The sequence below is a fragment of the Kryptolebias marmoratus genome, linkage group LG19 (assembly GCF_001649575.2).
Source record: "Kryptolebias marmoratus isolate JLee-2015 linkage group LG19, ASM164957v2, whole genome shotgun sequence".
NCBI classification, from domain to species: Eukaryota; Metazoa; Chordata; class Actinopteri; order Cyprinodontiformes; family Rivulidae; genus Kryptolebias; species Kryptolebias marmoratus.
Window position 1 is genome coordinate 17,922,008 of NC_051448.1, and position 13,008 is coordinate 17,935,015.

Below are 13,008 nucleotides of genomic sequence, written 5' to 3' on the forward strand. Positions count from 1 at the left end.
CCCACCACCACCCCCCACCCCATCTCCATGCCTCGCAACACAGCTTATCTAGATCCTCCAGGACTGCTCGTGTTTATGTGTAAACCTGTCTTGTCAGGCGCCATTGTCGCAGCGGGGGCACTCGCACACCGAGAGGCAACTTTGGCTCCACGAGCACACATACAGCGCTGTCTGTTTCTGAGCTGACCATCTTGAAATGGGCTCTGAATGGTTTGCAGGCTCACCTCACGCTGCGTTGCCTCCAGAGACGCCCGGCTGGTTATAACGCAGTGCCTGTCCAACTAAAACCTCAAACTTTAAGAATAAAATCTGATGCTGCTGGCTTAAAAAACACTAATTGCAATTAAAGTGAGCAAACCAAAATGACTTCCAATTAAACAGATAGGTTAAATACTGCAGAATAAAAGCACCTAGAATTTTTCCCTTCAAAGTTTAATAGCTCAGACTGAGACTCTTCTTTTCACACTACAGATGTCATCTCTCCCCAGACACAAGCCAGTACACTTACATGGATTATCAAAGTGGAACGGTTGGTATTAAATTCTCTGCCAAGCCGTTTTAAAGAGTCGTGAGTTTGCGGCGAGATCCCCTACATTCGCTGGTGTTTAATTAACTTTTTTCCAGCACAACGGTTCTGGGAACAAAACTATTACAAAAGTTTAACTGCTGTTGCCAGCATTTTTTTTTTTTTATTCTTTGACACTTTGTAAGTTAGTTTAACTAAGGAAGCAACCGTTTTCATGCCATTAAACATAAGCTCAGTTCTTTAGACGTTCAGATGTTCTGATTTATCCGTGTAGTGCGCTAGAAATCTTGTAATCCTCGTTTGTTGTAGACACATTCACAGACCTGTACAATCATTCTGTACCATCAGAATTAAACAAAACATATGAGGCTTTAGAGAGGCTTCAGAGGGTTTTCAGAGCCCCTTCACTGTTTTCAAATTTTGTTGCATTGAGGCCTGATGCTGTAATCAATCTTTTTTTTCTCATTTTGATCTACATTCAGTCTGCCATACTGACAAAGTGAAACAAAAATAAATATTTAAAAATATTACATTTATATTTTTATATATTAAATATATTAAAACAAAAAATGTAAATTCATTAAAGCTGAATCAATTGAAATATCACATTTCAATAAGTATTTAGACATTTTGCAAAAAACACTTAAAATTTAGCTCAGGTGCTTCCCATTTCTCCTGATTTCTACTGAGATGTTTCTGTGCCTTGACTGGAGTCGACCTGTGGTAAATTGATTTGGAGATGAGCTGAAAACCCATACACCTCTCTGTAGAAGGCCTCCTAACTGGCATTTACAGCAGAAACCAAGACATTAGGTCAAAGGAACTGTCTGCAGAGCTCAGAGACCGGATTGCTTCAAGGCAAAGATCTGGGAAAGAAGACTTCAAAAATCTCTGCTGCATTGAAGGTTCCCAAGAACTCAGTGGGCTTCATAATTCTCAGATGGAAGAGGTTTGACACAACCAGGACTTTGCTAAGAACTGGTCTCTCAGTCATATGGAGCAAGAAAGGGAGAAGGGCCTTAGTGAACGAGGTGGCCAAGATGGTTACTCTGACAGAGCATGAGAGATTCTGTGTGGAGGACAGCCAGAGCAACAGGCCTCACTGATCTGAGTTTTAAAGCAGAGTGGCTCAACGAAAGTCTCTCCTCAGAGCAAAATACTTGAAAGCTGCTTGAAGGACTCTCAGACTGGGCCAAAGGTTCATCTTCCAACAGGACGACCAACCAAAGCACACAGTGAAGACAACACAGGAGTGACTTAGGGACAACTCTGTGAACGAGGCAAAGCCCTGACCTCAACCACATCAAACTTCTTTGAAGAGACCTGAAACTTGCAGTCCAGTAACATTCCCAATGCAAACTGACTGAGCTTGAGAGGATTTACAAAGAAGATTGACAGAAAATCCCCAAATCCAGGTGTGCAAAGCTTGTTGCTTCAAACCCTGAAAGGATCGAGGTTAGAACTGCTGCCAAAGGTGCTTCAACTAAATACTAAGTAAGCTGTCAGTACTTGTTTTAATGTGACATTTCAGGATTTTATTATTAATACCTTTACAAAATTATATAAAATACTGTTTTCGCTTTATCGTTACAAGCTAATGAGTGTAGACTGATGAGGAAAACAAAACACAATTCAAACGATTGTTCCATTAAGCTTTAACATAGCATTTTAAAAAGTAAAGAGAGTCTGAATAATTTTTGTAAATGAGATACAGGTAGAGAGCTTGGACCTTTGAGGGATTAATCACTGATTTTATTAATGTATTTGTGTGAAGACTATCTATAAAAGTGAGTAGGATTTAATTAAACATCGTACAAAGCCTTTGATGGTCCACAGCGACGGTTTGTTTTCCGTTGCAATGCTCAGCTTATTTGTTAGCAAAGCTCAGTCATGTTTCTCCTCGATGTCTGCAGAGAGTTGCTACAAACTACAACCAAACCTGTTGTTTTTAATAGTAAAGAGTGAGAGATAATTGGGAAGATGTGTGTCCGTGTGTGTGCATGCGTGGGATGCTGTTCCTTGTTTATCCATGTCAAAGCGCTGCAGGAGGGCTCCAGATGTACAGTATATTTTAAGTAATCTCTCCGTTCGTTACTGATTAGGTTTCAACTTTCATCTTCCTGAAAGAAGCTAAATCGAACGCTTAATTCGGTTTGTGCTCATTAGGAAATGAACCCAAATGGGACTCCTTATTAATAAGGGACACGTGAAGCTTCCAGCATCAGCCGTTGCATAACGCCTGCATTGATTTCGGCATTATAGGCTTAAAGTCATCATAGCGTCTGACTGCGAGAATTACTAAAGGATTGAAAACGGAGATGAAAATTTAGCTCACGAGGAGAACCAGCAAAGTCCCATTTCAGCTGTTGTTTTGAGCTTCACACATTTCCATTGAGGAGCTAATCCTCCAACTAAACACTGACTGATCTGAAATTAGTGATCTAAACTGAGATATATTCAGCTCTTCTGAAATGGTTTCTTGTATATTTAAGCCAAAAGTGACACGAATCAAAGTAGTTTTTATATTTAAATTAATACTTGAAAAGGGTACTTTCAGTTTATTCTATTTCAAAATGTGTATAGAATTTCTGCAACAAAACAACACTAGTAATACAGTTAGGTTAATCTGACTATGTGAACTCACTTTTTTTCCCCCAATTAGTAGATTAACCACTTTTGCGTGCACTGTGTACATATCTTTGTTCACAGATTAGTTAAGCTCGCTCCCTACTTGGTTTATGCAATTTCCTGACTGACAGGTAAAGTGACTCTTCAAATCCTTCAGAAAATGAATATGATTCAGCACCATGTTTCTGGTAGAAACAGCAGCAAACGCTGAAGGTGTGCTTCAACCTGATCATGTGGATCAGCTAATATTATAGAAACAAAAGGTGAACTTACACAACATTTATTAGGCAGTATTATTACTCTAATAAGTTATCTTTAAAGGAGAGATGGAACAATTTAAGCAGGAAACACGAGAATGTTTAATAGATAGCCCAAAAGATTATTAATGAACTTGAGCTTTTAGTGATGTTTCTCTAAATAAATTTACATTAATTTAAATTTTAAACCTTCTGGCCTTCCAGAATAACATGAAAAATATACATAAAAAGTGACACACTTAATTACAGTACATGCATAATTTAATTTCCTATGAAATAACTTTCAGTCAAGTTCTAATTTAATATTTAGTTCACTTGACTGTTTTCATGAGTCATAAATAAAATAACTGGATAAATGTTCCTAATGTAAGTGTGCAGAATGAAGTAGAAAAACGGAATAAATTGAGTTCTAAAGCTCGTTGTGAAGAAAATGAATTAACATGGCCTTTCAATGTAAGAATAAAAACATGTATTCCCTCCAGACAGCAAGTTATTTTGTATAGGATGTGAACAACATCATTACATTCATGCACACTGCTCAAATTAAAAGAAACATCATTTAAAATACAGAGCAACAAGTAAACTAACATATTTTAATTGCTTATTTAGCTGATGGTACACAGTGCCCCCGGCCTTCGCCAGCTATAGATAAAGGGCTGGGACTTCAAATCAAGGAAAAAGGAAAGTGCATTATGAGCCAAACAAAATGAGGCAGAATTAAACTCTTCCAGAAACCCAGATGTGTTCAGATGAATTCAGCCCTGGTTAAAATATGTATCCTCCCAGTTTCATAACATAGACCTCAGGAGGACGTCAAGACACAGATCCCATCAATTCACAATGAAAACGGAGACTGAGAATTGTGATGCCGAGAGACACGCAGCAGCGTTAATCATGCAAATATGTCTAATGAAGATTAAATATGTCAAACTCTGAAAACAGCAACAGGTACAGGTGTGTTTCTAGCTGCTCTCGTAGTAAGCCATCTTCCTGCGGGGCTCAAAATAATCGCATTGTTTTGGACTCGAGCCCTGTGTGAGTTGCATGGACTCAAATTTCAGAACATTAATTGGTAATGATTGTGATCAGCAGTTGGTTAAAAGTGCACGCATTTACTGCAATCTGAATGTGTCAGCATGATGTCGGAGACGTGATGAGAACTGAGGAGCACGCTGTCTGCACTGTTCCATTCCAGTTTGGGAAACCTAAACACAGAACTAATGTGGACTAATGATAAAGTTTTAAAAGGCAGACTAATTTTTAAAAGATACTTGTAAAAAAAAATTGTAAAAATGCAAAAATGCATGATGCAACTATATAGCAAGTTTTCCGTAAGATCCTAGATAATAACATTAAACTATGCAGTCATGTTTCAACCCAAGCCTGCTTAGCAATATTACTTCAACAGGTGATTTAAGTTGTGCTTGTCGGTACCTTAAAGTTCTTTACCACAGAGAAAAAAAACAATCTCTTATTTTTCTCATGTTTAAGTCCACCTCCTCATCCTCCCACTCCCATGTGGCTCTCATCTTCGCTCAGCTTTTTTTTCCCCCATCAGTTACAGCTTTCAGTGTATAACTCGACATCACATCTATATGAAGTCCTCACTTTGATGACAGAGTTGCATTAAAAGCCTTGCATTCTTTGAAGGACTGCATATCGCCCGCCGCCTCTCATGACAGTTTTAAACCAAGATCATGCTGAGAAATGACAGCGTTGGTCAAACCTTAAGTATGTGTTGGGAATCAGTCTCAGCTACTACTAAAGGTTTGCAGTCAGTATGTGTCAAATTGACTTCATATAGCCATTTCTGTGTTAAGGTCAGTTGGCTGCGGCAGCCATCTTGAACAGGGTTGAATCTAAAAGTTATTCAGTTGTAGATGTACATTCAATGATTAACTTCCGCAAGCTACTTTAAAGATTGGAGACATACTATAAACATTATTGCCCACCTGTTGCCTTATGGAAGAGAGGGGGCTTAATATGCAACTCGACCTGTAATCTCTGCCAAAGTTCCACCTGAGGATGGTCTTGAACATGAAGAGGATGTTCCCTCTCATCTCTCGTCGACCCGACTCCAGTCGTTTACCATGTGACCCCCTCGCTGCATGCGCTCAGCTCGTGTGTTGGTGTATGTCCATACAGTAGGTGTGTGTCACACAGCTCCCTTGATGACCTTGTACACTGTGGCATGTGGGTGATTAAGGAACCGGGCCAGAGACCATTTCCTTTTCCACTGGAAGATGAATGACCCTGTTTGAAAGTGGCTGCCTATGGCCTGAGGGCAATTAGAGTTTGCTGTGAAGCAACAACCCTCACTGCTCAGTGTACAAAAGCAGGTCCTTGAGAAAAAGAGAAATTCTCCACACATAACCCATTCTGCTGAAACCAACCTGCCGTGGTGACGGTGAACAGATTAAATGCATTTTCTTTTCCTTTCTTTTTTTTTTTCCCACCTCTCCAGCTTTTTCTCTGTTTCTCCGTAAACCTGAAAGGAAAGGTGCTGACTACAGGAGGGCTGCAAAGAAAGGCCCACCGTGGGTGCTCATTTGAAATATCAATATTTGATCTTGGGAATCACTTAGCATATGGCTCTGGCACTACAAGTTGGTTCTGGAGCTCATTTTACTGTAATTTATGCACTGAATTGAAGGACAGCAGGGATCCGAGCCTTATTGTACAGGTCTGGTATGTTCGCCTCCTTCAACAATGCTGTTTCTCATGCAAATGAAAGCTCATGATAAAACGTTTGATCAGAATCAGCACGGTGTCCTGTTTTTAACACGTCTCTGTGTCAAAATTTGAAATGTCTTTTTCTCCCTCTCACCTCCCGGATAGAGCATCTTATCTGTCACAGAGCGAGAACAAGAGCTAAAAGAGTTGTGGCAGCCTATTGATAGGGATATGGGCTTGTGCCATTGATCCCCCTTGTAACATAAGCCTCTTCCTTGTCAGGCTGTCAAAGCTCAGATCGGACATGATAGCACGCATATCATGCGGCCATCAATAGAAGGGCTAAGCTTTCACCACAGAGATGACTATCCTGTTTGGGTACGAGGGCTGGTGAACTGAGAGATTGGGAATTGGTGGGACAGCAAGCGAGAAACAATGGGAGACCTCAGATTTCTGTCACTTTCTCAATTTGAAAAACAGTGTGCAGTGTGTCTTTTCCAGTAACAAATAACTTAATAATACAGAGTAGAGGTTGACCGATGTGTTTTTTTTTATTGGCCAAAACAAAATTGAGACTAAATTACAAACACATTAAGACACTTTGTGACCAAAATGGGACAAAGCAGTTTGCATGAAATTTGGTGATATGTATGCAAAATTCTGGCCCAAATTCTGTGTTGTATCAACTCAATGTGAATCCAAGTGATAATTTGCGAACTGTCTTTTAATTTTGTGTCTCCAACTAGTCCTCAACAGTCACAGCCCAGTGAGATACAACCCATACCATTTTACCTTGTACGTATGACATTGTTCCTTCAAAAGTTAGCCTAATATTTTACTTCTTTCGGAGTCCGTTGGTCGTGTTCTACCAAAAATTGGACGTCTGGTGTACTACAGTAAAAAATTAGCCAGAACATGGATGGTCTTTGCAGAGTCTTAGTGAGGTATTCAGTAAGAATACAGTGGTCTACAGATTATGTGTAATAGAGTCCATCTTGCTTTTGGCAGTGCACAAAACTTTCGTAGCAAGGTTGTGGTGGCAGAGTATCAGGGTCCTGGGTGGAGTGGTTCCAGCATATCCAAGACATGCGTCAAACACAAAGCCATGTGACTTTGTTGTTAACCACTCTGACCTCACTCCTAAGCTATGACTGAGATTGTGACATGATCATGGAAGCAGCCGAGCACGGATGTGATAGGCATGCTGACATCATGCTGGTGTTCGAGCACATAGCTGCATCCCGATGTGATCAGAGGGAATCGTGCCAGGGCTGTCATATTGAGTGTGGAGAGAGCACAAGGGAACATCTCTAGGATATGGAATATAGCAAGGAACACCTATTTTGCAGCATCATTGTTGTCTTTGTACTGAAAGAGGTTTTCCAAATTTGCCACAATCCAGCCATGTTCTATGTCATGTACTGTAGGTCCTAATCTAGTTTGAAGGGGGTCTAACTGACTTAGTACGCTCAGGCCTGCCTCATTATTGGCCCTAATTGACTGACCGATCAATCTGTCTCTCTAATCCAGAGAGTATAAATACACACGGGCTGAATTATGTCTTTGATTTGCCTTTTCTTGTCCTTTCTGTTCTCAAAGCATATAACACAGGATGTCTCAGTGCTGATAAACAGGATGGCATGCTCAAGAAATTAGATGTTTTTAACTTCCATCAGTAAAAACTAAATCTGCTTGAGGCACAGAGCACTGTGGCATTGTGAATAAACCAAAGTGGGTTTCATAGCGAGGCCGTAATGTGGATCTATTATGCAGCGTCTCCTTCCTTTCTCTCAAAAGGCTTTGTTTCTCCGTGTTTCCTTCGGCCTGTGGGCATAAAAACACATGAGGGTCATTTGTTATGATAGGACCGCGGTACGTTCAGCGTGCCCTCCCTCGTGATGTGACTCAGTGTGGCGCACTTAAGCGTGTGCGCCCAGATTCCCAGCATCTCCCTGAGCCTCGGCTCAGTTCGCGCTCATATTTCATGTCGTGTTTTTTTAACCCGAGGGCCGCGGCTGAGTTTTTAGCCTCTACACTGCTTTCTCTGACCCAAGGGGGCACTACAGACAGTCGTCGAGTACATTATGTCTTTCTCTCCCGCTGCCGAGCACGAGCGCTGGCTTTGATGTGACCGATCAAATCACTGTCATGCTCAGCAGAATATTCAGCTGCAGCCACAGCAGCTGCTCTTGTTACCATCCATGTATTTGATGAGTTTTATCCCGACTTGAAATATCTCTCTTTTAATTGGAATGACCCGTAGGCTTGGCTGTCAGAACACAATAGTTTAGAAGTAGTTGGTCATTAGTTCAGACTGTGACACTTTTTATTTTTTAGAAGATGGTGAGTTTGCTTAGCACTGGGTTTGTACTCATGTGACCCTTGTTCTCCTTATTCTATCTTTTCAGTCGATGGTTTGGAAGATCTAGTGGCTTGTTAGACCGCTTTCTGAGCAAATTCAGTATTATCTCATAATGATTGTGACACTTGAATATCACCTAATGTTTATTTTTAGGAACAGCTGTAAATGGTGCTGAGATGGTGTGAATGCACCTTTTCTTTCGGCAGACCCTGTATTGGATAGTTTTCTTTGCCCAAGAATGAAAGGAATTTGATCCTCTGGCCTCCTTTGTATCCTTTTCAAACCAAGGTATTTGTGATCTGCAAGAACACTTTAAACGTGTGGGAAGTGTGAGTTCTCCATGCTAGATATTTGCTTTCTGAAGAAATTTATCAGACACCTGCTTCGTTACCTGCTCGATGGAGCAGAGCGCGGCAGCCCGCCGTGCCGCTCAGGCTGATACTAATATGGATTTTTATGATGTTTCCTTCCTAATGTGCTGAAATTACAGCATTTAAGTCCATGTTTGTTCCAGCTTCTCTAGTTGCTTTGAGCGTTCTGCCTGTCCATGTGGAAAACCATCCCCTCTTGATGTGGTTTCAGTGTATTTGGGGGAGTGACAGCCTCATAGCAAAAGCAGCACATTAGCAGAATAGCTGCGGCAGCATTAGTCCTCCATCAGTGTCTACACAGAAGCGATTCAAGTGGAGTTTTTAAAGTACTTTTGTAATGTTTTCACTGCACTAAAAGCAAGAATAACATTACTGTATGTAGGCATTAACAGAAGGGAATATAGATTAAATATGCTGTTCTGTAACCACCTGGATTTGTTAAAGAGCCACATTTGTTCCATTAGATGAAACTGAATACTGAAGATCTTAATAAACAGTACTGTGCGAAGGTTTTAAGCTACCTCCATTTTCATTATATTCTCCTGCCAAGCAGGCACTTTCTTGTCATCTTTTAAAGAGGTCTTGATCAATAATTCTTCAGGCTTTCTGAAGAAGCTTTAAAGTTTCTTCTTTCTTTTTTAAAGTTTAAGGACAAGTGAAGGACAAAAAAAATCTGTCGAGCTCCGTTAAAAAATATCCACAGCAGATAAACAGTATCTGGAAGTCGTGTCTTTTAGGAAATAAAAAAGAAAATCCAACAAAGATCAGAAACGGAGCCTGAAAGATGCATCATTGTTGATGATCTGTTGCATGTCAAGTTTTTAGCTAATAGCTCTTTGGGAATTGCCTTGTTGCTGCTGAAACACTATTTTATGTGTCAAATTGTGTTTTTGTATTTTTTTCAACTGAAGAAATTGAGTTGAATTTATTGAAAAATTACAAATGATTCCTTTATAACAGGCTGCTCGTAACAAAGTGCCTAAAGAGCCTATTTGAAAATTGGTTCATTACTAAGTTCTCTGTTAACACTGGGTCATCTCTTTTGTTTCAAAGCCTTTTTATGACTAAATAATTTATAGGTCAGCTTTAAGTGGGTTAACAAAGAAACAAACAAAGAAAAATTGTCAGATATTAGATAAAAAGAGAGAAAAAGCAGCTAAAGTTCAAACTACAGAACGTCTGAAAAACTATGGATCAAGGCCATTTTAAAATATTAGATGGAGGTCTGGCTGCTCAAAAGCAAGATATAAAGAAATAAGAAATTACTCTAGATTTGAGTTAGTTGAATACGTTTCACAAATAGACAGAATGTTAACTCGTGTTTTATACTGAAATATTGAAGGACACGATTGCCTTTCTGCCAGCGATGGATAAAAGATGGAATCAACAATCTGCTGTCACTCCACACTACTCCCAGCAGATTACACATTATATGAAATACCTTTCACTGATAAAATATTCATCTGTGGGCTTTATGGTGTAGGCAATAAAGGAAGAGTTGGTGTCTTGGCTTAGGTTTTCAGTTTCAGTTCAGGCCTGAGTGGTAAAATGGTCTCTGTTGATTCCCAGGACTCTTGACTAAACAACTTTGAGCCAAAACCGCCTCACCATTTTCTCTGACTGTGCCGTTAGGTGTAAAGTAAAAGCTGTGTATTGTTTTTTGTTTTTTTTTAAACCCATGTCCCAAGGAGGCTGTCTATCTGCATCGATCGCTGATGTGATCCTTTTGGTTGTTGTGCTGAAGTGGTCAGAGGTAAATGCTGTTTTAATGAAGTCTGAGTATTGATCTGTCTCTGGTGTTTGTTGGTGGAATATGAGCGTCAACTGAAGCTGGGTAAACAAGATGATTAGCTTTGATGCAGATAATGTATTTGTTTGTTCTCTGAACAGAAATAATCATGTATGATGTTTTTTTTGTTTTGTTTTTTTTAGAAAGAAAGCATTTGCGTACCAAAATCCCACTATCCAGATGCTAAAAAATAAAGATGGCAAACCTTGTTTAAAATTATAACACTTAAAAAAAAAACAAAAAACACTTCTGCTGCCAAAACATATGTCACACTTTGTTATGGCGTTTTAGGGAAAAAATTGGATTTCCCCAGCTGTACATTCAGTATTTTGCAGTCCCGCAGATGAACCGAAACATCATGCTGCATCCTGCTGTAAGGTTCCCATCACTGCACACATGAAGCCCACGCCTGGCCTCATTCCATAATACTGAGGCCATGGGTCGACGTGGAGAAGACGGTGTTCGTCACTTTATTTGTTCGGCATTAGCTCAAATGCAAAGAAACGACACCCTTAGCCTCCCACAAGGAGCACTTCATTCTGAACTGACTCCGGAGACGCATCTTATGTTTGTAAAAACTAATCAAGCACGCATCCAGGGGATCTCCAAATGTCAAACATCGCACTTCATAATCTCTCTTCAATTTCTCTGAGTGGAATCCGAGTCGCCACGATAAGAGAGGATCAGACGTTCTGCCTTTTACATGGAACTTCTACAAAATCGTAATCTTTAAAGTGGATTTTTTTTTCCATTAGCTCTGTAGTGTGTTGTTGAGCTATGACTTATGTATAGCAACAAGTTTGCAGAGGATAAAACGTCTGATGCTCATCAAAAAGCTAAGGCGTTACATTGATCTGCCTTTTTAAATTTTCACCTTTTCTGGTTTTATTGTGACTAGACATAATTGACGGCCTTGAACTACTTGAAGGAATTCTTATCACTCAATTATAGTTAATTAGGCACAAATTATGTGGGACGTCGCTCTCAGATTGTGTTGGCTAATGTCAATAAGCTGTCTTGAACTCCAAAAGTTAATCATTTGTAGGTAAACATCCAAAGATTACTTTGTAAAAGTGCCGTTGAAATTCTTTCAGTGTTTCATGAAATATTTTGCTACCAGACAAAAGGATTGACTCCCTCAGATAATGGTAAAGTTTTTGACAAAGATCTTTCACAATGAGTAGCACTTGGAGTATGTGTTGTGAGTGACTCTAAGCTACAACCACACCAAGGTTTAGCATATTGTCTGTAAAATTAACTAAATTATAGCCATTTTTGTGTATCTAAGGTCAGTTCTCTGTGGCAGCCAACTTGAATTGGGTTGTCTCCAAAAGTGAATCTGTTCTAGACGTACATCCAATGATTATTTCCTGCAAGTTTCATTAAAATCTATGAGACATTTTGGGAAGACTCATGCATGCACACACACAGGCAAAAATATTATACATAAGTCTATCACTATCATTGTCTCCAGATAACTATTAAAGTAATGTCTGCTGTTAAAGCAGATGTTTCTGTTATAAAATGATCCATAACGATGCTACTCAGGTGCCGCAATCCTTGTTTAATATTTAACACCTGGTGCCGCAGCCCTCGTTGTGTATAATTTAGCAGAATGTTATTTAGCTTAACTTTTGGATTTTAAATATGTAAAGCCCGTGAGATTCGGCGCTCCCTTCTGAGTGCAAATGTTTCCTGAGCCGAGATGTTTTTGACGTGCGGCCCGAGCGAGGACTCAGGACGCAGGGTTGTTTTTTTTTTTTTTTGTTGAGACCGTCTCGGGCCGGGAATCGCTGGAACAGACTTTGAAGTGGTGTTTCATCTCCCCCTCTGTGTGCCTTGCCTCCCACATCTGCTGCTATCATCATAACAAGCAATAAGCAAGACTTTTACGCCCGTAATGTGGCTTCAATAAATAATGTCATGTTTACCAAGAGGCCATATTTTACAGCAATTTCCTCTCGAGCCTCCCCTCCTGCTTTAGCCTCCTCAGAATGGAGTACAGTACATAATGTGGTGCATTATGCGCAGCAGCGTAAACACGCATTAACACATTTACAAATGTACTGATACAGAAAATAGCACGGGCCATCATGTGTAATCACGGAGCACATTAGAAATGTGCTTTGAAAAATCTGCCTTTTCACCACGCGGCTTGTTTGTGCTTCAGCATATGGCAGATGAGGACAGCTTTCTGTTGGCCCTGTTGAATGCAGCAGAACAAGCATGGGGGCGCGTTTCATTAGTCTGTCAAACTCAATGATATTTAGAGCCCCCACACCCCTGGCCAGGACTGGAAAACTCAATCAGCACTCTGATTTCATAACCCAGCTTGGTGACAGGGCTTATTTTATCGCCCCGTTGATTCATTCTAATAAACGCCGGCTGCCCAGCGCACCTCT

The 13,008-nt window shown here is 40.1% G+C and overlaps 1 protein-coding gene across 12 annotated transcripts in view; it reads left to right on the forward strand.

Moving 5' to 3' along the window:
• Positions 1 to 13,008, forward strand: part of LOC108231818 (neurexin-3b) — a 373,487-nt gene that overhangs the window by 344,476 nt on the left and 16,003 nt on the right. The gene's annotated exons all lie outside the window — the stretch shown is intronic.